We start from the raw sequence: 14,106 nt of genomic DNA, 5'->3' as shown, positions 1-14,106 counted from the left end.
TTTGCTTCATAATAACATGCCTGTCTTTTCTTATATACATCTACATACATAATCTGCAAGCTACCATATGGTGCATGGTGGAAAGTACCTTGACCACTATTAGGCATTCCCTTTCCCGTTCCACTCGCAAATCGAGCAAGGGAAAAGTGATTGTCTAAACATTTCCCTATGAGCCCTAATTTTACTAACTTTGTCTTCATGGCCGTTAACACAGAATGTACAATGGTGACAGTATAATCTTTCTGCAGCCAGCCACAAATGCCGGTGCTCTAAATTTTCTCAATAATGTTTTGCAAAAAGAATATCATCTTCCCTCTACGGATTCCAACTGAGTTCACAAAGTGTTATACTCGCAACCTGTTTGAACCTACCAGTAGCTAATCTACCAGATATGATTACCTCCACTACTGCAATTATTTACTGCCTTTGATTTTATATATTTATCTGAACTATTAATTTACTGACAGCACCAAAGCCCTTTCACTAAGCACTTCTTTAAGGTGAACAAAATTCCCTTGCTTGAGGTAACTGTGATGAATACAGATAGAAAAAATTAAATGTAGATGATGATATTTTGATAACAACTCAATGTAGTTCAGGGTGTATACGTGGACAACAAAAAAATATTCCTGGATTTCTCCCGGATTTCCTGGTTAAAAATACACATTAAATTTGAATTCCATCAGACACCGCATGTTACTTTCTGAAGCATTGAAATAGAGAATGCGAGGCACTTTGTAAACCAGTCACAGCTCATGTCACGTGATCTCGCCAGCCAATGACAGTGGATATTCAGAGTACAGGACACGTGATGTAGTCAGCCAATAGCAAAATCATTGTTAAGTAGCAAGAAAAACCGTAACAGGGAAAGTTAATGGTTTAAATTAATATGCACAGTGTTGCTACAAGAAAAGCAAATTTCTCACGTATAATATTTGTCTCGGTAGATTAATAAGCTGGAAGAGAAGCTAAGCTTTCACTTATATTGTTCACCTTTTTTGCGCGTGTTAACACTTTAAGATACATCACACAAATGCGCCGGTAAAATTGTTTTAATACCAACAAAAATCTCTGATATTCTGGGCTCAAAATTCTTCTAAATATTTTGACATCAAAGAGCTGATTCTTAAATGAGAGTCAAATGCTCTATGATTTAAGAAATTCATCGTACATTCACGCACATAGTTCATCTTGTGGAAAAAGATCTTACATTATGCCATTTTTTGAAACACGACATCAGAGGATACTCAAAGAGTGTCGGAATTTCGTGAACCATATTAAAATGCATAATTCAGCTTAAAGTGCACATTCGTATGTACAGACTCCCAATTAAGTAGGCCTCGACCTGATATTAAGGGTTTCAGTGTGGTTTTCAGGATGTAAATTTTCTTGGAGTACCAGTACTGTATTAGCTCATGTTTGGTTCTTCATTATGACACAATACCATACATGCTAGAAGATGAAAATATGCACTTGAAATGAAGAGGATGGTTGAAACTAGCCAATAGTTAGGCAAACTGACAAATATAACTTCATTGCCCTGCAAGGCATCTATGCTTGACAGTCAGGGAATTGGAAATAAAATAAAATCTGAAACAAATATCATATTTTAGCCTTCCATAATTATGTGACTGTTTTAATTCACCTGATAGCTCCCAGCCACAGAAATCCGTTTTGTTTTCCTTTGATGTGAGAGCAGTAAACAAAGAGGAAACAGCAAAACCACCAAATGTAAATACAGATCACATGAAGACTACCCCCCTTCCCCCTCCCCCTCCCCCACTATAACTCAAGACTGCTCTGCGCATCAGCCCCGGATCTACGATCTTTCCGGGCAATACTAGATAGTGCCCCCCCCCCCCCTTTCCCTCCTCACTTGAATGTTTGAGATAGGACATCAAAAATTTGAAAGGAAACGACTTCACAAAAATACGTTCATTTTGTAGTGCACATCTTTCTGAAGAGTCTGATACATAAAACATATATGAGGGTTGGAACTTTAATAGTGGAAACTATTTATTTACAGCTCGTACAAAATAAGCACATGTTTCAAAGTTTTACTGTCCACAAAGTAGTCCCAGCATTGTGTATAACCCGTTGCCAGCAATGTGGAAGTCGTAGGATACTCTTAGCAGTGCCAGTTGTGTTGACAGTTCGAGCGGCGCGATCTATTGCCTGACGAATTTGTAGTAGTTCTAAAGCGACTGCCGTGGAATGTTTCCTTCAGTTTAAAAATTGAGTTGAACTCACGAGGGCTTAAGACAGGGGAGTGCAGTAGGTGGTATAGCACTTAGCAGTCCCATCAGTCAAACAAATCAGTAACAGCTTGCACTGTACATGCTTGAGCATTGTCCTGCAAAATCATGGCCAGGTCCTGCAGAAACTGTCATCACTTCTGTCTCTATGGTGTTCATTTTTGGAACACAACCATACAGTGCAAACTGTTACTGATTTGTTTGACCGATGTGGCTGCTAAGTGCTATACTACCTACTGCATTCCACTGGCTTAAGCCCTCGTGTGTTCATCTTGATTTCTAAACTGAAGGAAACACTTTAGGGCATCTGCTTCAGAACTGCTCCAAATTCGTCGTGCAATAGACCGCGCCACTTGAACTGTCAACACATCTGGCACTGCTAAGAGTATCCTACGACTTCCACATCGCTGGCAATGGGTTATACACAATGCTTGTGACTACTTTGAAGGCCAATAAAGCTTTGAAGCACATACCTATTTTGTACAAGCTGTAAATAAATAGTTGCCACTATTAAAGTTCCAACCCTTGCATCTTCGAGGAAATGTAAGACATGTTATTTGGTATTAAGTTAGCCACGATGCAGTGCCATGCTCTTCACACAGCATTCTTCAACCGCACATCAGTGTATTTCACTCTGTGGAACTCAAACGTGTATATTTAGCAATGGATGGCATCAAGCTACATTCAGGACAGTGGAAGTTAAAATGTCCTGTGGTGCCTCTCCTGCTCCCAGTTGGCTGGTTTGACATTCTGCCCCTCTTTAAAAAAATCTCGCAGTTAACACTGGATTGGATTATTTGTAACCAGGAGAACAAGAACTCTTCAGAAAATTTGCACTCTTTATTGCCTATTAGCTAATAACTTAACCAGTAAAACAAGAGACTAGCAAGACATCAAACTTTTCTTCAACCCTTAGGTCCTAGCGTTTTCTTCTCTCTTATCTGGCTACAGCTTTAGATGGTGCGCTTTCCTTTGTGCGAAAGAATCTATTAGCTCACTAAAATTTGTCAAACTTTTGCTACATGAAAAATTGAAATGTCATTGTCTAATACCGGAAAAGCTGTTAATACAAATAGTACCCAAGACTGGTGTGGTTTCTCAATCTGACTGCATTTATTTCGTCACAGTCTGCTAGAAAAAACAAAATAGCCTTTTCTAATATTTCAGCAACCAAATAAGCGAGACTATTTTGGCAATAATGGTAATTTTGATAACACGACAGAATATGATTCACGAAGTACCAATATGAAATGCTTATTTGGTCTATTATAAGCAAAATGCTTTATGTTAGGAAACAGTTTCACATTTAATTCACACACTCCAGTTTCTCAGGCATGAGATCAAAAAGTAGTAGCATGAGATTTTTGTATAAATTTGGAATCGTCATATTCTTCCATAATTTGTGTGAAGTCCCCATTTCTCCGGGTAGAATGTGGCTGCTTGCTGCTACTGCTTACACAGCCAACAGCCACATTACTGTAGCCAGAGGCAGGTGAAGGTACTACTCACACACGACTCAACTGCGCATGCACACGAGGGCGCTTGCAACTGCTGAAATGAATCTAATGTAAACAGTTGTAACGTCAACTCATCAGAGGCAATTTGTTGTTATAAAGCATTGCATTGTCTTCCTAAAGCCTTTGACACATTTTGCTGTTGGCAGACACTTGTATGAGCATGATTTTTTTTATATGGCGCATGTCATTTGCAATTTAAGTTTATTTTCATTTATTTTCTCATCCATGTTTTATTGCTGCAGTATTATTCTGCAGTAGCAGGACACAGTAATATCCTTTGTTAGAGTATTGGTTCTTACCAGTCAACATTACAAAAATTTAGCTAAAACAATGAAAAATTCCCGGAATTCTGAAAAATTCTCGGGCTTTTCTCGGTTTTCTCCTGGATGAAAAAATTCCTGGGTTTTTCCCAGATCTCCCGATTGTCCTGGGTCATATACACACTGTAGTTAAACAAATGAATATTGTGTGTAGAGCATGACCAAAAAATTAATGATTTTCTGAAGATAATTTTATTTAGAATAATGTGCATAAAGTGAAAAGATTGTTGAAAACAGTGGCATATCACACCTTAGAGAAAATGGGCAGAGCCATTAGCAGGGTAAGGAATGAACATTAATTCCCAATAAGTACTTACAATGGCTTACAGTATTAGGAGATGACTGAAATGACATCTCTGGCCTGATAAATATACTACCACAGCATAAAATGAAATAAAGGGAGCAATAAGGCAATACTGTAATTAGTGAAAAAGCAAAACCAGGGAAAAGATTACCCAAAAGTAATAAAAACTAAATAACTACACAATGAGAAAGTTTTGTGTGTGTGTAAGGGTCGGAGGGGGAGGGGGGGGAAGGGGGGGTGGCACGCGCGTGCATGTGTAATGCGCTTGATGATCAAAGTACTGTCTTCGAAGATTGCGTATGCACTATTAATGGCCACTTGGGTGGCACAGCATGAATGAAGTACACATGTTCTGTTTTAAAATTAGGTAAAACTACACAATAAAATAATGCCATTTGAAGACCGAATCACTGAAACTGATCAAAGAATACAGATGGAGGAAAACATGCTGAAGCAACTGTAATTAACTGTCAAATAGTTTGCAGAAAAGTCCCAGAACTCTACTCTCTCTAAGGAAACTGTTGTGCTCGCATAAAACTATGAACTGAATTGGCTCAAACCAGAGGCAGAAATTGGGAATATCACCCGGGAAGACAGGTTAGACTCTTCATGAAGCTAAGTGTTTACAACAACAAACAGCAAATATTAAGCCCAACCGATATCAGTGTACCTGGACATTTCTATCAGCCACCATATTCCACCATATCAGTATTACAAAGACAGTCAAAATTCAAAAGTAATGAATATCCCAAACATATGGTAGCTGTAGAGTGCCACTAACTCAACAGGTAATCTCCATAGTCTAGCAGTTAAACATTACTGACCACTGTTACATAGGTCTTTTTTACGCTTGTGGGATTATTTCATATTTTTCTGTCTTGCTAATACCAAGAAAGGGATCCACTGAACCACATGAGTCCAAGGGAGAAGCTTGGATTAATAACCTACACAAAAAAATCGAAATCAAAGGCTGGCATCAGCCTGGACACCGCACAACCCTACCACAAAAGGGAATTTACAAAAACTGATGAAACTCAATTACAACTTATGCCTGTTATTGTTAAGAAGGCTCTGAGTGAAGCCTACAACAATTTATATGTTCAAATCTTCACAAAAATCTTTCATAAAATCCTAAGAAGTTGTAATTCTTTGTTAAGGTCAATGGATGGATTAAATCCTCACCACGAGTACCACTGATCATTTTGGTGTGGGAAACTAAAGACAAGAGGCAAAAATCTCTTGTTTAAAAATACTATCATACTGAAGAGCCTACTAACATAAATACACCATACAAAAAATTAAGTCAACCCCAGAAAATATCAAACTAAAACTATAACATCAGCCTCAATGACCACAATGCGGTGAAGAAGAGTGTCACTTCGGGTATGCCATATCGATCCTGATATTACAAGTCGATGATTATATTCTACAGATTCAACAACGAGAAATGTTGATTGCTACATTCCACCCACTGTTCCGAATAAACCCTAGTATTTTCCGTGTGGTTAAGATCGGATGACTAGTGGTTGAGATGACGAAAGACATTCATGACATCCTGTAGAAGTAAATCTCTAGACAACCTCCTTTGTGAGATATTGGTACAATATGTGCGGATGGGAGAATGTCTTAACTCATCGCATCTACAAGGTGGGGTAGCAAGTGAGCATTTCCACGTGCTGTCCGGGGCCACATGTTCCTTGGTGTCATTATTTGAAGGTGTTTAGCGGAAAAGGAGAAAAAGAGAGGGCCATGGCTACAATGAATGCCATGAAAACTGACATACTTCTTGTCCATATCTTATCCAAACTACATCAGTTTTAAAACGGCCTGTCAACCTACCTTGTACATAAGGTTGTATATTGAGACACAATGCTTTTGTTAGAGAAAGTATTAATACAAAATGCTTAAAGATCAGTAGTTTACATCATTTAAGAGAACTTACTTGGAAGACAACTGACGCTCTCTTGCAGCATCCATACAAGTAAAAGTATACTAAGTCCTGTGAAGACTACTGCAACATTGTTAGGTGGAACTAGTATCAAAAATTGTGACCAAGATAAATTTTGTTAAGTAGATCTTCTGACATTGAACACAGGAGAGTTACAGAATGCATACAGGAAATGCACCATTGATACCAACTATTTTGCATTTCACTATGTTGACTGTGATGGGACTCCAATAGCGGTTCTAAATTTAAAAGGGAATTAAAGATTAAATATTTTGGCCCATAGCAACATGGATGACGGCAGTAAATACAACCATGTTCGAGTCAAATAGGACACAGGAATACAAGAAGATTTCACTGTTTGTCTAAGATGATATCCTGTCTTGGGCCGGAGGGCTACAACCGATTTGGCTGTCCATGACACCACTACAACTGCTGTCGATCGACGCGATGGCAGCTCATCTACAGTCAATGTCCACAGGTGCAGCAAGCTGTTTCCATCATCCAGTGAGCTATACTCAGTACATAACTGAGATTTCTTATGCTTTGTCTGAGTTTAAAACTCCCAAAGAATTAAAATGGTGTAGACATAAATAAGAAGTGACATTTAAGTACTGTTAAATCTGCATATTTATTTATAATATGCAAAGTGTGGATTTGTAATTTGGCTAAGGAGTTACAGACTGAAGTAAATAAACAGTGTGACCTAGCAAGAAACAAAACGAATGTCCAGTAGAAATAGGTATACGATTGACTTAAAGACATTAAATGATCAGATCTTAGATATAGAAGTGTTAGAGCAGGGTCAGAATTTAATGAAACACCAAATGTTCAGAAAACACTGACTATTTTGGACGAATGCTGCGGCAATGTGAGCAAATGCTGTTACTGTCAGAAGCAAGCTGGAACAGTAGGGGAAGGTGCTTTATTATGTAGGTGAAGAGCTATAAAGCTTCTTCAAAATACTACCCATTATCGAGCCCTTGTGAGCAAGCAATGAAGGAATTTAGGCGTTTGTGCAGAACATACTGTTCTGCAAACATACTACATAGGCTCAGATGATTTCGGAGTGTCAAATAATCAGAAATGAACTACTGCACATATCTACAGGACTATCTCTCGTTGATGTGGTATTGAAAAATTTTAATGGTGAAATCCTATTAAAATTATTTAAATGGCCAGCTGTAAGAAAGACAGAAACAGAAGAACTACAGAAAATAGTGGCTAATAGTTTTCACCAGCAAGCAGAAATCAGAGTTAAGAGACACAATGAGAATGTGAATACAACAATATTCCATATCGATGAGCTACAACTGATTTAGCATCATCACCACAGTCCAAATATAAAGAAAGAGACTCGCAAATCCCCCCCCCCCCCCCAAGATGGTGTGGACAATTTAAAATAGTGGGTATTCCACATCCGTACGCAGTATTCTTAGTAGACCCCAAAATGGAGTAAGAAAAAGGTTTATATGCCGTTGATATGGTGAAGAAGTAAAGTCCTCAGGGGACCTCCATTCTACGTGGGTTCGGCAGTTTGATGTCTGTTGGGTTTACAGTTTCAGTATTTCCTGTTCAGTTTTTCCTTGAAACGGTTTCTTCACCTTTTGCTGTTCTGTTGCCTTTCAATTTTACCTTTTACTGTCCCTGCTGTCGAGACATCTTCGCGGGTACGGGGCGCGGTTGGGCTACCCTCTCCCCAAGGAGAGTGGCAGGTTCAGCGGCGTTCGCGACGCACGAGGCGGAGGGAAAATGTGGAGGCTGGCCGTGTGGCATGGCCCGCTCTGCCTGTGAGTGGACATGTGGCTGCTCTTTCAGCAAGGTCCGAGCAGGCACATGGGGGGAGGGGTTTATTGGCTATTGGGAGCTCCAACGTTAGGCGGGTGATGGAGCCCCTTAGGGAAATAGCAGAAAGGTCGGGGAAGAAGACCAGTGTTCACTCTGTCTGCTTGCCGGGGGGTCTCATCCGAGATGTGGAGGAGGCCCTGCCGGCGGCGATAGAGACCACTGGGTGCACCCGACTGCAAATTGTTGCTCATGTCGGCACCAATGATTCCTGCCGTCTGGGTTCAGAGGTCATCCTCAGTTCGTACAGGCGGTTGGCGGAATTGGTGAAGGTGGAAAGCCTCGCTCGTGGGGTGGAATCTGAGCTAACTACTTGTAGTATAGTTCCCAGAACCGATTGCGGTCCTCTGGTTTGGAGCTGAGTGGAAGGCTTAAACCAGAGGCTCAGACGATTCTGCGTAGATCTGGGGTGCAAATTTCTCGACCTCCGCTATCGGGTGGAGAAATGTAGGGTCCCCCAAAATAGGTCAGGCGTGCACTACACGCCGGAAGCGGCTACAAGGGTAGTGGAGTACGTGTGGAGTGCACATGGGGGTTTTTTAGGTTAGAGAATTCCCTTCCTAGGCCCAACAAGATGCCTCCTGAGACGCGGCAAGGTAGGAGAAGGCAAAATGCAACAGGGAATAACAATATTAACGTGCTAATAGTAAACTGCAGGAGTGTCTATAGAAAGGTCCCAGAACTGCTCTCATTAATAAACGGTCACAACGCCCATATAACACTAGGGACAGAAAGTTGGCTGAAACCAGACGTAAACAGTAATGAAATCCTAAACTCGGACTGGAATGTATACCGCAGAGACAGGCTGGACTGTGAAGGGGGAGGCGTGTTTATAGCGATAAGAAGTGCAATAGTATCGAAGGAAATTGACGGAGATCTGAAATGTGAAATAATTTGGGTGAAGGTCACGGTTAAAGCAGACTCAGGCATGGTAATTGGATGTCTCTATAGGCCCCCTGGCTCAGCAGCTGTTGTGGCTGAGTACCTGAAGGATAATTTAGAAAATATTTCGAGTAGATTTCCCCACCATGTTATAGTTCTGGGTGGAGATTTTAATTTGCCGGATATAGACTGGGAGACTCAAACGTTCATAACGGGTGGCAGGGACAAAGAATCCAGCGACATTTTTTAAGTGCTTTATCTGAAAACTACCTTGAGCAGTTAAACAGAGAACCAACTCGTGGCGATAACATATTAGACCTTCTGGTGACAAACAGACCCGAACTATTTGAAACAGTTAACGCAGAACAAGGAATCAGCGATCATAAAGCGGTTACAGCATCGATGATTTAAACCGTAAATAGAAATATTAAAAAAGGTAGGAAGATTTTTCTGTTTAGCAAAAGTGCCAAAAAGAAGATTACAGAGTACCTGACGGCTCAACACAAAAGTTTTGTCTCAAGTACAGATAGTGTTGAGGATCAGTGGACAAAGTTCAAAACCATCGTACAATATGCGTTAGATGAGTATGTGCCAAGCAAGATCGTAAGAGATGGAAAAGAGCCACCGTGGTACAACAACCGAGTTAGAAAACTGCTGCGGAAGCAAAGGGAACTTCACAGCAAACATAAACATAGCCAAAGCCTTGCAGACAAACAAAAACTACGTGAAGCGAAATGTAGTGTGAGGAGGGCTATGCGAGAGGCGTTCAATGAATTCGAAAGTAAAGTTCTATGTACTGACTTGGCAGAAAATCCTAAGAAATTTTGGTCTTATGTCAAAGCGGTAGGTGGAACAAAACAAAATGTCCAGACACTTTGTGACCAAAATGGTACTGAAACACAGGATGACAGACTAAAGGCCGAAATACTAAATGTCTTTTTCCAAAGCTGTTTCACAGAGGAAGACTGCACTGTAGTTCCTCCTCTACATTGTCGTACAGATGACAAAGTGGTAGATATCGAAATAGACGACAGAGGGCTAGAGATACAATTAAAATCGCTCAAAAGAGGAAAGGCCGCTGGACCTGACGGGATACCAGTTCGATTTTACACAGAGTACGCGAAGGAACTTGCCCCCCTTCTTGCAGCGGTGTACCGTAGGTCTCTAGAAGAACGTAGCGTTCCAAAGGATTGGAAAAGGGCACAGGTCATACCTGTTTTCAAGAAGGGACGTCGAACAGATGTGCAGAACTATAGACCTATATCTCTAACGTCGATCAGTTGTAGAATTTTGGAACACGTATTATGTTCGAGTATAATGACTTTTCTGGAGACTGGAAATCTACTCTGTAGGAATCAGCATGGGTTTCGAAAAAGACGGTCGTGTGAAACCCAGCTCGCGCTATTCGTCCACGAGACTCAGAGGGCCATAGACACGGGATCACAGGTAGATGCCGTGTTTCTTGACTTCCGCAAGGCGTTTGATGCAGTTCCCCACGGTCGTTTAATGAACAAAGTAAGAGCATATGGACTATCAGACCAATTGTGTGATTGGATTGAAGAGTTCCTAGATAACAGAACGCAGTATGTCATTCTCAATGGAGAGAAGTCATCCGAAGTAAGAGTGATTTCAGGTGTGCCGCAGGGTAGTGTCATAGGACCGTTGCTATTCACAATATACATAAATGACCTTGTGGATGACATCGGAAGTTCACTGAGGCTTTTTGCAGATGATGCTGTGGTGTATCGAGAGGTTGTAACAATGGAAAATTGTACTGAAATGCAGGAGGATCTGCAGCGAATTGACGCATGGTGCAGGGATTGGCAATTCAATCTCAATGTAGACATGTGTAATGTGCTGCGAATACATAGAAAGATAGATCCCTTATCATTTAGCTACAAAATAGCAGGTCAGCAACTGGAAGCAGTTAATTCCATAAATTATCTAGGAGTACGCATTAGGAGTGATTTAAAATGGAATGACCACATAAAGTTGATCGTCGGTAAAGCAGATTCATTGGAAGAATACTAAGGAAATGCAATCTGAAAACAAAGGAAGTAGGTTACAGTACGCTTGTTCACCCACTGCTTGAATACCGCTCAGCAGTGTGGGATCCGTACCAGATAGGGTTGATAGAAGAGAGAGAGAAGATCTAACGGAGAGCAGCGCGCTTCGTTACAGGATCATTTAGTAATCGCGAAAGCGTTACGGACATGATAGATAAACTCCAGTGGAAGACTCTGCAGGAGAGATGCTCAGTAGCTTGGTACGGGCTTTTGTTAAAGTTTCGGGAACATACCTTCACCGAAGAGTCAAGCAGTATATTGCTCCCTCCTATGTATATCTCGCGAAGAGACCATGAGGATAAAATCAGAGAGATTAGAGCCCACACAGAAGCATACCGACAATCCTTCTTTCCACGAACAATACGAGACTGGAATAGAAGGGAGAACCGATAGAGGTACTCAGGGTGCCCTCCGCCACACACCGTCAGGTGGCTTGCGGAGTATGGATGTAGATGTAGATGTGGATGTAGTTAAAGTGGTAAAATGACTGTTAACGAAATTATCTCAAAGAGAGGTTGGACTATGGTTTTAAGCAAAAATATATTGTTCTCTCTTGGAGACAGGAAACGCAAAAAGACTAATAAAAGCATGTAATTAAGAGGGTTTATATGACATCTTTAGTCACAGTGGGCGGGATATGAAGTGTGACATAACGTTTTTTGGAAAGTGAATGTTCCACTCCCAGCATTCCAAGATGATGAAATATGTTCATGATGTTTTAAGTGTTGGGACTTCCCACTGTGTGAGATATTGTTACAACATGTGCAGATGCAAAAAGTCTTGAACCACCACATCTACAAGGCGGGACAACAAATGAGCATCTCCACCTGCTGTGTGGGGCCACTTGTTCCTTGACATTGTGGTTTGAAGAGGTTTACAAGACACAGTGAAAAAGAGAAGGCCATGGCTACAACGGACACCATGAAAACTGTCTGTTGAACAGGTTTGTGTAGAAAATACTTTTTGCCTTTATCTTATCCAAGTTATATCAGTTTTAAAAAGATCCATCAGTCCATTTTTACACAGGATTTCAAACTGAAACACGATGTTTTTATAAGAGAAAGTGTTAATACATGAGGTTCAAAGTTCAGTAGTTTATGTCATCTGAGTAACGTGGAAGACAATTAACACTCTCTTTAAGCACCCATGCACACACAAGGAGATGAAGTCCTGTGAAGATTGCTGCAACACAGTTAGGTGGAACAGAATAACAAGGCCATGTCGGCAAACATCAATAACGGTTACCAAGAGAAGTTTTATTAAGTAGATCTTCTGACACTGAGCATAAGAGGGTTACAGATGCATAAAGTAAATTTAACACTGACAGCATTCCAAAAAACCATTGATGTTATTCCAGTCCCTCTCACTTGAGTTATTTTTACGGCCACTGTTCTTATGCCGTGTTACGTGATTGGAAAGGATATTCTATTCCTTGTAGATATGATGGACAGTCTGCATATACACCAACAAATCTGTCATATTTATTCATAGTATGTTCATGGACAAAGTCAAACACAATAGCTCCTTTCTACCACTCTGTTATACTCCTTGCCATGAATGACAATAGGTGAAGGGGTCCATGACTGCCTACACTACTTCACAAATAAACAAATGTGTGAAATTTTGCAAAAGCCATTGGAACTACACTAAGTTAACACAATGCAAGGCCCTAAGAAAATTATGTTAGATTTAACATTAAACTTGTGAATAATATTAATGCTTCCGTTACTCAAATCTCTTGTGCAACCAAGAGTCCCACAGACAGATAAGGAGCACACATTGCTCCTGTTTATAAGAAGTGTAAAAGAAGGAATGCACACAATTACAGACAAATATCCCTAACAAGTTTTATACATGGAAGACACCCGGAGGCACAGAAAGATTTCAGGTAGATTATGTAAGTGGCAGACAGAGGTTTCAAAATAACGTTTTATACTGCAAAACATATCCAGGGACAGATACGGGGACCTGACCATAATTTATTGGTTATCAACTGCAGATTAACACAAGATATTTCAAGATAGTAGGAAATTAAGGAGATGGAAAAAAGTTGAAAAAAGTCAGAGGTTGTTGAGAGCTTCAGAGGGAGAATTAGGTGCCAACTGACTGAAGCAGGGATAAAGAATATAAAATAAGTTGAATGCAAAGCCTTGAGGGATGAAACAGTGCAGACAGCACAGGATAAAATAAGCAAAAAGTCCAGTAGAAATCCTCAGGTAATGCAAAGCATACCCAACCTGACACCTGACATAAGGGGAAAATGTAAAAACGCAGTATGCAAAAGGGAATATGGATATCTATAAAATGAGATTGACCAAAATTCCAAAATGTTAAGCAGGAATGGTTAGAGGACAAATGTGAGACATAAGAAGTATGTGTAACTGAGAGCAAGATAGATGCTGATGCTGCCTATATGAAAATTAGAAAGACCTTTGGGGGAAAGAGAACCACGACCTCAGATGGCAAACCATTGCCACGTAAAGATGGAATGCTGAAGGGTTGAACAACTATGCAGAACTATTATACAGGGGTAACAAACTTTAAGTCAGTGTTATAGAAAGGGAAGCAGAAGTAGATGGAGAAGAGTTGGGAAATATAATACATCTAGAAATTTCAGTTGTTTATATACTGTGAAGAAAGTGACCATGCACTGGAATGCTGAAAAAAGTGATCAAGCACTGGAATACCTAAGTGGAAACAAGGCTACTTGAGTAGATGACATTCCCTCAGAAATACTGAGGTCCTTGGGAGAGTCAGCCATTAGACAGAACTATTTTCTCTGCTGTGCAAGATATAAATGAGGCAAGTGAAATACACATGGACTTCAAGAAGAATGTAATAATTCCAATTGCCAGTAGGCAGGTGCTGACAGGTGTCAAAAGTATTGAATAATCAGTTCAGTAAATCATGACTGCAAAGAACTGACAAATTATTTACAGAAGAGTGGAAAAACTGGCAGAAGGCATTCTTGG

At 40.4% G+C, this 14,106-nt stretch overlaps 1 protein-coding gene across 1 annotated transcript in view; it reads right to left on the bottom strand.

Moving 5' to 3' along the window:
* LOC124787949 (ADP-ribosylation factor-like protein 3) overlaps positions 1-14,106 on the bottom strand; it is a 59,949-nt gene that overhangs the window by 1,558 nt on the left and 44,285 nt on the right. The window lies entirely within an intron of this gene.

Source organism: Schistocerca piceifrons, chromosome 1 (genome assembly GCF_021461385.2).
Source record: "Schistocerca piceifrons isolate TAMUIC-IGC-003096 chromosome 1, iqSchPice1.1, whole genome shotgun sequence".
Lineage (NCBI taxonomy): Eukaryota > Metazoa > Arthropoda > Insecta > Orthoptera > Acrididae > Schistocerca > Schistocerca piceifrons.
The sequence above is the reverse complement of the archived record's forward strand: the minus strand, read 5'-3'. Positions and strand labels throughout refer to the sequence as shown.